Source organism: Phocoena phocoena, chromosome 2 (assembly GCF_963924675.1).
Source record: "Phocoena phocoena chromosome 2, mPhoPho1.1, whole genome shotgun sequence".
In the NCBI taxonomy this organism is placed as follows: Eukaryota; Metazoa; Chordata; class Mammalia; order Artiodactyla; family Phocoenidae; genus Phocoena; species Phocoena phocoena.
Genome location: NC_089220.1, coordinates 138,914,149 through 138,926,197, shown reverse-complemented (window position 1 = coordinate 138,926,197; position 12,049 = coordinate 138,914,149).

Here is a 12,049-nt window from a genome sequence, read left to right as displayed (position 1 = left end):
AGAGCTGGCCCAGCCCAGCCCAGCCCGGCACGCCCACGGAGGGCCTGGGAGGGGCGGCGGCGCCGGAGAGGTACCGGTGGAGGAGATCCCCGAAGCCTGACAGCCCTGAGGTCCCGCTGGCAGTCCCGCCCAGTAGTAGGCCCAGACAAGGACCAGGCTTTGGGGGCTCTGGGGGGGCCCCTTCCCCTGATGACACGACCTGGGTTCTGGGGGCTGTGCAGGGAGGGCACCGAAGGCAAGGGTCCGGCAGTCGCCTCAGGGTAATGTCGAGGTTGCCCTGGGAGCCCAAGCCCAGGCAGGCCTCAGCAGGGAGAGACCTCTGAGTCTGGACCGACCCCTGTTGCTCAAACTAGCTCTGGGTCACGTGATTGGAGATGAGGTCTTTAAAATGTTGGCAACTGGGAGGCTTATACTGGGAGGCTTATCCTGGAGGGCACAGCTGTGACAACGGTTTTCGCAGGACCCTGCAGAGCCCAGATTCCTGCAGGGCTGCAGGGGCACACCCAGAGACTGTCCCCACATCTGTTGTTTGGTGGCTGTACCCCAAGTCCCCTCCTGTTTTGACTCACAAATGATGACAGCAGCCATGTATTGAGTGCTGACTATGTGCTGGGCACTGTGCTGATCTTACAGGCCCTGTTATTTAACCTCCCAGCAGCTCCCAGCATCTCACAGGTGGGGATACTGAGGTCCAGAGAGGATAAGTAACCCGTCTATGGTCACAGTGTTATTAAGGGTGGTGCTAAAGTGACACTGGAGCCCAGGTCCCTCTGATTTCAATGTCCCGACCTGGACCCCATGTTTCCCACTCTCTGGTTCCTGGCCCAGCCAGGAGATGAGGGTCTTCAGGACGGTGTGAGAAAAGAGTGGGGCTCCTAAGTGGAGAACCCTTTCTCAGGGCCTCCAGGTTGAATGGCCTGAAAGATGGGGTGCAGCAGCCTGGGGCTCATCCCTGAGGGCCCTACGCATGTCACCCACCCATACGTACATGCCCGTCTTGCATCTCTTGGGGTAGGGGTGGTTAGTTAACAAGGCCAGAGCCTCCTCTTCTGTCCTCTTCCGCCTTGGGCCAGCTTTGTCCCCCGCCCCACCCTCACCCTGCGCTGCGGTCCAGGAGGGCTCCGATTGGGGTCGGAGGCTAGGCTGGGGCCTGTGAGGACCAGGAGCAAGTATGGGAAAAGGGGCCATTGTGGCTCAGCTCCGGGGATTAAGAGCTAGAAAGTGGATGTGGAGAGCTGAGGCCATTGACAGTAGCCCTGCGAGCTGAGTTCCCGGGGGGGCGGCCCAAGCAGCCTGTGCCTGAGCTGTGTCCAGGCTGCCTGCTGGGCCTAATCCCCTGGGAGCTGCAGCCCGAGAAGCCCCGGAAATACAGCTGCTGTGGAGAGAGGACTGCCCTTGGTGGGGTTGGGTATCTTGTCCTGGATGGTCAGAGTGGCCGCTCTGAGGAGGGATGGGTGGTGGGGAGGCATGCCCATGGGGTGTGAGTGTATGCATGTGCCCCTGGCCTGGGCAGTGTATCCGAGTGGGACACTCTAAAGATAGGTGACCCAAGATATAAAAAACAAGCTAGTGGTTACCAGTTGGGGTGGGGGGAGGGCAATTTGGGTGGGCGAGAGGGAAGTACAAACTGTTGGGTGTAAGATAGACTCAAGGATGTATTGTACGACGTGGGGAGTATAGCCAATGTTTTGTAATAACTGTAAATGGAAAGTAACTTTTAAAATTGTATTAAGAAATTAAAAAAGTAAAAAGATAGGTGACCCAGTGTGTTAGGGGCAGTGTCAGTCCCCTTGTGTGTCAGGTTTAGGGCCTGTCTTGAGGGGAATGGGGCCTGAAGGCAGCGACTAGGACAGCTCAGAGGTCCTCAGAGGTCCCTGACTAAAGAGGTGAGCCATGGTGAGGAAAGAGGCAGCGCCTCCACCAGCAGACCTGAGTGGGTGCTAAGTGTGTGTGTGTGTGTGTGTGTGTGTGTGTGTGTGTGTACTCTTGTGTGCACCATCGAGCAGGATGCTTGAGAACGGCCCTTCAGAGGCGGCTGGAGGGGCTCTGCAAGTTGTAATCAGATTAAGGGGGCCAATCACTTAGGGCTCTTGAAAAGGCCACAAGGTTTCTAATCAGCCCTGAGCACCAGGCCCACAAAGCCCAGGAGGAGCTCGGCAGGAGCTGCCCGCGGGCTGCTGTGGGAGCCGGGGGGCTTTCTTCCCTCTCTGTCTCTCCTAATTATGTCAATTTGCTAGCCAAATTGTTTGCTCAAGTGGACAGGGCGCCTTGTGGCCCATTCATGTGGTAATGTGGGAACTGGCAGGCCTCCTGGCTGGGAAAATAGGAGGTACTGGGACCCTTTTCGAGGGAGCAGACAGGCTGGGAGTGTGGGGCACCCAGGCCTTGGGAACTCTCCCCTAACTAGTGTGGGGCTTTTCCCCATGAATTCCAGAAACTTCCAGCTTGGGTTGTGCTCTGGGATGTCCTTTTTGGCCAGTCAAGATGAAGGATGGGGAAGGAAGCAAGGACCCCATAGAGGACAGAAGAATTGGCCTCCAGTTTCCTTCAGGGTGAAGATGGGCAGCTTTCTGTCTTTATGCCTGATCCTTTGAGGGCCAGGCTGAGACTTGAGTGGTTTGGGAGCTGGATAGAATCTGGGAGGTGCCGGAGAGATGGAATCCTGAAAGGGTAAGTTGAGTCACAGCAAGCGGACACGTTGGGATGTGTAGAGACTCAGAAAAAGTTCTTATCAGTTTACTGAGCCTTTATGCAGGCGCCAGCCACTGTGTCACTACTTTGTACACAGCAGCTCATTGAGCCTGAGAGCAATCCAGGGACGTAGGCCCTGGGCTTCCCATTTCACAAAGAAACTGAGGCTCAGATAAGCTAAATGACTTGCCCAAGGTCACACAGCCAGTAGGTGAAGAGCAGAAATTTTTTTAAATTAATTTATTTTTTAATTTATTTTTGGCTGCGTTGGGTCTTCGTTTGTGCGCGCGGGCTTTCTCTAGTGGTGGCAAGCAGGGGCTACTCTTCGTCATGGTGCATGGGTTTCTCATTGCAGTGGCTTCTCTTGTTGTGGAGCACGGACTCTAGGCGCGTGGGCTTCAGTAGTTGTGGCACCTGGGCTCAGTAGTTGTGGTGCGCGGGCTCTAGAGTGCAGGCTCAGTAGTTGTGGCGCATGGGCTTAGTTGCTCCGCGGCATGTGGGATCTGCCCAGATCAGGGCTTGAACCCGTGTCCCCTGCATTGGCAGGCAGATTCTTAACCACTGCACCACCAGGGAAGCCCCAAGAGCAGAAATTTGAACCCAGGTCTATCTGATCCCTTTGTCCCTTCTGCCCCGGCCCCACCACAGGCGTTCATTCCTTCCTTCAAGCAGCAAACAAGAACTGACAGTCAGCCGGGTTCTGTTTGAGGCATGGAGGATGCAGAGAACTAAGATGACCCAGGAAGTGAAACCGTGCACCTCAGATTGGGACCTGAACCCCCGCGGCTGGGACTCGAACCCGGCCAAAACCCAGTCTTTCAACTGTGATCACACACCTGGTTTCAGGACTTAATGAAGCTTAGATTCTTGATGTCTCATCGCAGAAGAAATTCAGTGAGAGACAAAGTGATAAGTAAGAAGTGGATTTATTTAGAGAGAAACACCCTCCACAGACAGACTGTGGGCCATCTCAGAAGGTGAGAAAGGCACCAGGGTTTGGGGTTGTCAGTTTTTATAGGGGTGGGTAATTTCATAGGCTAATGAGTGGGAGGAGGATTTCAGCTATTTCACAAAGGGGGTGGATTTCCAAGAATTGGGCCACTGCCCACTTTTTGATACTTATGGTCAGTCTTGGAAATGTCATGGTGCCTGTGGGTGTGTCATTTAGCTTGCTGATGTGTTTCAGTGAGTGTATACTGAGGCTCAAGGTCTACTGGAAGCCGACTTGTCCGCCATCTTGGACCCACTTGGTTTTAATTAGTTTATGTCATGTCCTTGGGCTATGTCATTCCTTCAAATGTTGTGCCCTGTCTCCTTCCCTCCTGTTTCAGAAGGGCATGGTCATGGGGCCCTTAGCACGAGCACACTGGTGTGAGCTGCGGTCACCCTCTACAGTCAGCACAGAGCTACGGCCACAAAGATGGTCAGACACTGGATGCATTGCTTGGGAGCCATGGTGGACATTAAGAATAGTGACTGTCAACAGTCCAGATACAAGTTATTTCCCTGTCCGGGGCTGCACTGGCTGCATTCCCCTGCCCTCTGGGCTACCCTCCCTTCCTCAGGCCCCCCTTCAGCATGTGAGGACCCCTCCCATCTCCCTTAGGTGTGGCAACCTAACACCTCTGCATCTCAGATGATGGGGCCATGTCCACTCTGGTCACTCCCCACTGGACCCACCTGGCTTGTTGGTGTCCCTCTGAAAGTGAGGAGCCCCCTCCCCCCACAGATGCTCACAGGGCTGCTGCGCACCCCTACCCCCCACCCCCTACCCACCAGGTGCCTCCTCACTGTTCCATTCAGGGCTGTTAGGATCTGCCCTACCCGGAGCTGTCAGGAGGCTGGGGTGCAGGGTGGCACTGGGGGCTGGGGCAGGGAGAGAGATCCAAGGGAGGGTCTGCAGGTACAGCTTGGCACCCCTCACTCCCCAACTGGGAGGAAAGGCCAGAGTCTATGTTTATCCCTGAATGAGATGATGGCCAGAAATCTTAGATCAAATCCAATTCACTGGGCAGTTGCCATTTGACCTCTACTAGGCCAGGTGCTGGAAGACAGGGGTGCAGGGAAGCCCCGGGCACTCCGACTTCAGGTTCCACAGCCCTATTCAGGAGGCAAGTCTAAAAGCAATGATACAGTAACTGGTCAGGCCAGGAGAGGACTAAAGACCAATAACAGCAACACAAAGCACCTACTCGGTGCCAGGCACAGTTCTAGGTACTTTACATATATTAATTCATTTAATCTTTTTTAAAAATATTTATTTATTTTATTTTTATTTTTGGCTGTGTTAGGTCTTAGTTGCAGCATGCGGGATCTTTTGTTGTGGCACGCAGGCTCCAGAGCATGTGGGCTCTATAGTTTGCAGCATGCAGGCTCTCGTTGAGGTGCTCGAGCTCAGTAGTTGTGACTCATGGGCTTAATTGCCCTGCGACATTTGGGATCTTAGTTCCCTGACCAAGGATCAAACCTGCATCCCCTGCATTGGAAGGCGGATTCTTTACCGCTGGTCCCAATTCATTTAATCTTCATAACAATTCTATGAAGGGAGTACAGTTATTATCCTCATTTTAACTCATGAAGAAACTGAAGCACAGAGAGGTTGAGTAACTTGCCCAAAGTCACACAGCTAAGTATGTAGCAAAGCTGGCATTCAAACTATGGCCCCAGAGGTCCAGCTTTTAATCACACACTTTTAGTCACAGCTAGGCTGTTACCACTCTTAGGTCACTGGAAGAGACAAAGGAAGGGAGGGTTTGAAGATCCTGGATGGCGGAGGGTTATGTGGAGAGGGCTGTCTCAAGCAGATCAGTGATATCTGTCAATGGCCATAGCCAGCTCCAAGTGACCCTGTGAGGGAGGGAGGAGAGGAGACCATGGAACAATGACCCATCCTCACTCCCCTCCCTCCTGACAAAACCTGCATGGAACCCATGGGTTTGCAGAGACAAACAGGAGAATATTTAACCCAGCTTTCCAGAGGCCATCATGTCTAATCTGTGTCCTGAAGGACAAATAGGAATTATTCAAGCAAAGGGTTGGGGGTGGAGAAACCAGCTTCTGGGAGGTGACAGAACATCTGGCTCAGGAGTGGTCAGGCATGCAGCCAGAGGGGAAGACAGGAGTCTACCCAAGGGCAAGTTTAGATATTATACTAAGGGTTCTGAGAACAAGTCATTGAAGAGTTTTAAGCACCAGGAGTGACAGGATCAGGAACGGTATTCTCCACTCCCCCTTGCTGTTCGGGATGCCAGCCTCAGGGAATTCACTGAGTTCTAGGAATTAGTCATACAGTTCTGCCTCAGGGCCTTTGCATAGGCCATGCCCTTTGCCTAGAGTGTTCTACACACCCTGCCCCATTGCATTGACTCCCTGTGCACTGCATTTTCTACTCATCCTTAAATTTCAGAAAATATTGCTCAGAGGAACTTTTGCTGAGCCCTAGACCAGGACAGGACCCCTAGTTATATGCCTTTACTGTACCCTGAACTTTTCTTCATAGCATTTACAGAGTCTGTGATGATGTATTTCGTTGTGTGATTAGTTAACTATCAGTTCCCCCAGTAGATATAAGTCCTATGAGAACAGGAATCCATCTTCCTAGGGCTGAGCCTGGCACATTGCAGGGGATTGATCAGTACTTGTTAAGTGAATGAATAAGTGAATGAATGAATTTTGGCTACACTGGGAGAATGAGGTGGAGAATAGCAAGCAGAGAACAACTATATATGTAATAAACTATTCAGTAAACATATACCTGTATGTATATATACTATATGGAGACAAACTCTTGAGGTGGCCCCCATGACACCCACTTCTTGGTATTCATGCCCATGCAGAATCCCATCTCCTTGAGACTGGGCAGGACCTGTGACTTATGTCTAAACAACAGGATACAGCAAAGGTGATGGGATGTATGTGATTACATGTATATGATGATGTGATTACATCACGTAAGACTGTAGTACCCGGGAACTTCCCTGGCCGTCCAGTGGTTAAGACTCTGAGCTTCCACAGCAGGGGGCACCGGTCCGATCCTTGGTCAGGGAACTAAGATCCCACGTGCCACATGGCGTGACCAAAAAAAAAAAAAAATGATTGTAGCGCCCATCTTACTAATTCTCTCACTCCCTTGTTGGTTTTGATAAAGCAGGTGGCCATGTTGCAGCCCACCTGAAAATGGCCTCTAGAAACTGAGGACAGGTGACAGCCAGCAAGAAAATGAGCCCTCAGTCCTGTATGTGCAAGGAACTGAATTTGGCCAAGTGCTGCATGAACTTGGAAGTGGACCCTTCCCCAGCTGAGCCTCCAGATAAGGCCTCAGTCCTGGCCTGCACCTTGATTACAGGCTTGCAGAGGACCCAGCTAAGCCATGCCAGGATTCCTGACCTACAAAAGCAGTGAGATAATATATGTTGTCTCACACTGCTGCATTTGTGGTAATATTGTTATACAGCAATAGATTAGGGACTTCCATGGTGGCGCAGTGGATAAGAATCCACCTGCCAATGCAGGGGACACGGGTTCGAGCCCTGGTCTGGGAAGACCCCACATGCCGCAGAGCAATGAAGCCCGTGCGCCACAACTGCTGAGCCTGCGCTCTAGAGCCCACGAGCCACAACTACTGAAGCCCATGTGCCTAGAGCCCGTGCTCTGCAACAAGAGAAGCCACCTCAATGAGAAGCCAGTGCAACACAACGAAGGGTAGCCCCTGCTCTCAGCAGCTAGAGAAAGCCCACGCACAGCAACAAAGACCCAACACAGCCAAAAATAAATAAATAAATTTATTTTAAAAAAGACCCAAAGCAGCCAAAAATAAAATTAAATCTTAAAAAAAACACAATAGATTAAAATATATATACCCAATATACACACATATATGACATAAATGATATATGTAAACACCCACACAATACACATGTTAGGCCAAGCATGGTATGCCATCCCCCGACCACAATTTTTGGCCAGATAAGGGCACATGGCACAGGCTAAGCCACTCAGACTCCTTCCCTGGGATTTTATATATGGAGGCAGGGAAAAGAGGAGCCTTCTCTTTCCTCTAGGCTTGCTCAGATGGTAGGATGTAAGCCTTATGGTTGACAAAATCCATGCTCTCCTCCCACTGCATAGAGGAAGTGCCCCACAGCAGGACAGAATGCAAGTAGCTCACAAAGGGGAGACCTGAGCCACATTGAAAAAGAGACCAATTGACATCATTTGAGTAACAGGACTCTGCCACACCTGAAGCCAGCCCATTCCTGGATTTCCCAGTTGCATGAACCATTAAATTCCTTCTTTTGCTTCTCTTGGCTCCCCTTATCCACTCTGAGCTCCTGGAAGTCAGGGAATCTGCCAGCTTCCTCACAATATTTCCTATTATGGCCCAGCCCAGAAAGCTTTTCCAGAATAAGTGCAGTAAAAGGTGGCTGGATGGAAGAGGGCTATGTGTCAAGTGCCCAAGTAAGCACTCACTTATATGATCTTATTCAATCATTAATGGATCAGTTACGCAGTTTGGGCTGTGAGTAAAAGAAGACCTCAACAAAAAATGGCTTAAGCCATATGAGGACTTATTAATTCACATAACAAGAGTTCCAGGGATACACCAGGCCGCGGGCATGCTTTCCTGTGATTCTCATGGCTCCTCCCTCCTTGCTATTGGCTCCAACGTCAGGCCAGTATAAAGGTGGCTGCAGCATCGCGTGCAGACGCGGCAATGTCCAGGGCAAGAAGAGCAACCATCTACCTTTTCCTTACCTGTCTTTTTTCCCTTCAGTCATCTTTTTAAGTGAAATTATACACACACATAATTTGATTAAGTTTAGTTTTTGTGTTTTGGGAGGGAAAATTAATGTTATTCTTTATCTTTTGCAGCTCACACACCCCTTGTCCTTTGATCAATTTCAGTGTATTCTCTAGTAGAGAGAGTCTCTAATTCAGGGGTTCTCAAAGTGTGGTCTGGACCAGCGGCATCGCCATCACCTGGGAGCCTGTTTGAAATGCAAAATTCTTGAGCCTTCCCTCCCCCAGCCTACAGAAACTCTGAAAGCAGGGCCTGACAGTCTTCAGGTGATCCTGATGCATGCTCAAGTTTGAGTCATACTCTCTAATTTATTTAACTATTCCCCTGGGGGTGGACATTCAAGTTGTCTCCAATTTCTTGTTATTAAAACTTATGCTATGATACATCCCTTTATATGTGTTTTTGTGTCCTGTGAGAACACGTCTTCTCTCTCAAAATTTTCTTGGTTAATTTTTCACATTCGCTTTTCCAGATGAACTTTAGAATGTTTCTAAATTCCAATCTCAGTGGTATTGCATTGTATTTATACTTTAATTTAGGAAGGATTGACATCTTGACAGTATTGAGTTTTCCCATCAAATATTGAAATTCTACAGGATTTTAAGTATAATTCACATAATTATATGTAATTTAGGCATGCTTTGTTATGATCCCAAATATAACAACTGCAGGAGATATTATTATAATGGTCTCCTTTCCCTGAATTTTATGAAACTAAGAATATAATCGTAAAGGGTCAAGCGTATGATCATCCCGTTCTTCTTGGGAGAGTCTCATTTCTTATGTTGGCCTCTCAGTTGTGATTCAGTTAAGCCCATGTCTCTTTTGGGGAGCAAAGAAACCTTTCTTAGAAATCACCCCCCAACAGACTTCTCCCCATGTTTCACTGGCTACAGCAATTTTAAAACATGCCCCCACCCCCAATTCTTCCATATTCTTCTCATCAAGAGGTGAGGTCTGTGCCCTCCCCTTGAATCTGAGCTTGGTGACTGCTTGCCCAAATAGAACAGGACAAAATGACACAGTGCCAGCTTCCAGGCCCAGACCTTAAGAAACGACAGCTTCTCTTTCCTGCGTCTTGGGACCCTTGTTCTGGGAACCCAGCGTCCATGTCTGAAGAAGTCCAAGCAAGGAGGAATGGAGGCCCTTGGCCCGCAGGCTAGGCTGAGTGACCGGCCCACAGCCAGCCCCAGCTTCCAGCCGTGTGATTGATCCTCTAGCTCCACTCAAACTGCCCAGTTGATACCATGTGAAACCTAGATGAGCCATCCCACTGATTCCTGCCCCAATCACAGATGTATTGAGCAAAAGAAATGATTGTTGGGACTTCCCTGGTGGCACGGAGGTTAAGAATCCGCTTGCCAATGCACGGGACACGGCTTCGAGCCCTAGTCCGGGAAGATCCCACATGCTGCGGAGCAACTAAGCCCGTGCACCACAACTACTGAGCCTGCGCTCTAGGGCCTGCAAACCACAACTACTGAGCCCACTCGCCTAGATCCCATGCTCTGCAGCAAGAGAAGCCACTGCAATGAGAAGCCCATGTACTGCAACAAAGAGTAGCCCCCGCTCGCCGCAACTAGAGAAAGCCCACGCAGCAACAAAGACCCAACATAGACAAAAATAAATAAAAAAGGAAATGATTGTTGTTGTTTGAGTGTCAAGGTGGTTTGTTAGGCAGTTGTGCCAATGGTGCAATATGTTTCAACGCCTAAACCAATCACTGACAAAGGGACAAGGACTTAAATCTTCTGGAACCCTCCCCCGGAGGCTGGGACCGGGGCTGGAGCTCGGTTCCCCCTCCCTGAGCCAGGGACAAAGTTAGAGTCGTGCAAGGACAAAGAAATGCCTGCTGGTGGGTGACCAACAGCATCTGCTGTGGATGTTAGGTCCAGTGAGATGAGGTAACTAGCCCGAGGTCCCACAGCTAGTATGTGTCAGGGCCAGGCTTTGAACCCAGGCTGTCTCCCAGACATCAGGAGCAAGGCTGAAACTATTAGTGCCCATAACCTCTCCTACTCCCCCTCTGAGAATTTCCTCCAGTGTCCTCTGCTCTCCAAAGCCTTCCTGGATGCCATTTCCCCATGGACATACCTCCCCTATAACACACATCACAGTATATTCTCATCATGTGCCTATACGTCTACCCCCAATAGGATACAATATCCCACAAGGTGGGACCTTTGTTTCTGTCTCCCCCAGGGCATAATGGGGGGCTTGGCAGAGAGGAGGCAATAGGCACAGTGGAGTCTTATCTTTTGTGGGGTTAGAGTCATTACTTAAAGTCAACATCCAGTATAGTCAAATTACCCCTAGTGGGGGACTCCACTGGTGGTCCCATGGTTAAGAATCCACCTTCCGGGACTTCCCTGGTGGCGCAGTGGTTTAGAATCTGCCTGCCAATACAGGGGACACGGGTTTGAGCCCTGGTCTGGGAAGATTCCATCCCACATGCTGCGGAGCAACTAAGGCCGTGTGCCTCAACTACTGAAGTCTGTGCGCCTAGAGCCCATGCTCTACAAGAGAGACCACTGCAATGAGAAGCCCGTGCACAGTAACGAAGAGTAGCCCCACCTCGCCACAACTAGAGAAAGCCCACATGTAGCAACGAAGACCCAATGCAGCCAAAAAAATAAATTAAAAAAAAAAAAAGAGTTCACCTTCCAATGCAGGGGACATGGGTCCTATCCCTGGTCAAGGAACTAAGATCCTACATGCTTCGGGGCAACTAAGCCGGGACAACTAAGCCCACGCTCTGCAACTAAGCCCGTGCGCCACAACTAGAGAGCCCGTGCACCGCAGCCACTGAGTTCACACACCACAGCTAGAGAGAAGCCCACATGCTGCAACTAAGACCTGAAGCAGCCATAAATAAATAAAATATTTGAAAAAAAATATTACCCCTAGTGAGCCTGTAAAATTTGCCCAGCAAGTCAGTATACATGGTTTTATATATATAACTCTGAACAGTAATATACATGTATAAATGGATGTACTAATATGTAGGATACAAGAAAGAGTACATTTTCAAATGTATTCAGTATTTTTAATTAAAAATATTTTGAGTGTCTATACACATAATTAAATGCACATGAGATAAACATCACTGTAAATGCTTGATAGAAGAAGATATCAGTCATTAAAGACACAAAGGAATGGGTCTGGCCCATCTGCTCATCTTTCCCCTCAAACCTCTCCCCTGTCGGCCCAGCACTGTTTGTCTTTCTCTTGTGCCTGGAATTTCCCCCCTTGAGTCACTGAGCACCAAGGCACACAGGTCAAGTGTCCCAAAGACCACGGTTATGAGCAGCACACCAGTACCCAATATGTGTTCTAACCTTTCTGGTTGACTATTACCAAGGATTGTAATGAAAGGTCACCTAGCTGACCCCTCGGACACACCAGGAGCCACACCTGGAAGATGGGTTGTGTGTGCACGTGCACGTGTGTGCTTGCACATGCTTGTGCACTTACATACATGGGTACTTGTGAAAAGCTGCCTCACTAAAGACCTGGCCCTTCTGTATGTTCCTAAGAGATGCCACCAAGGGGTCCTGC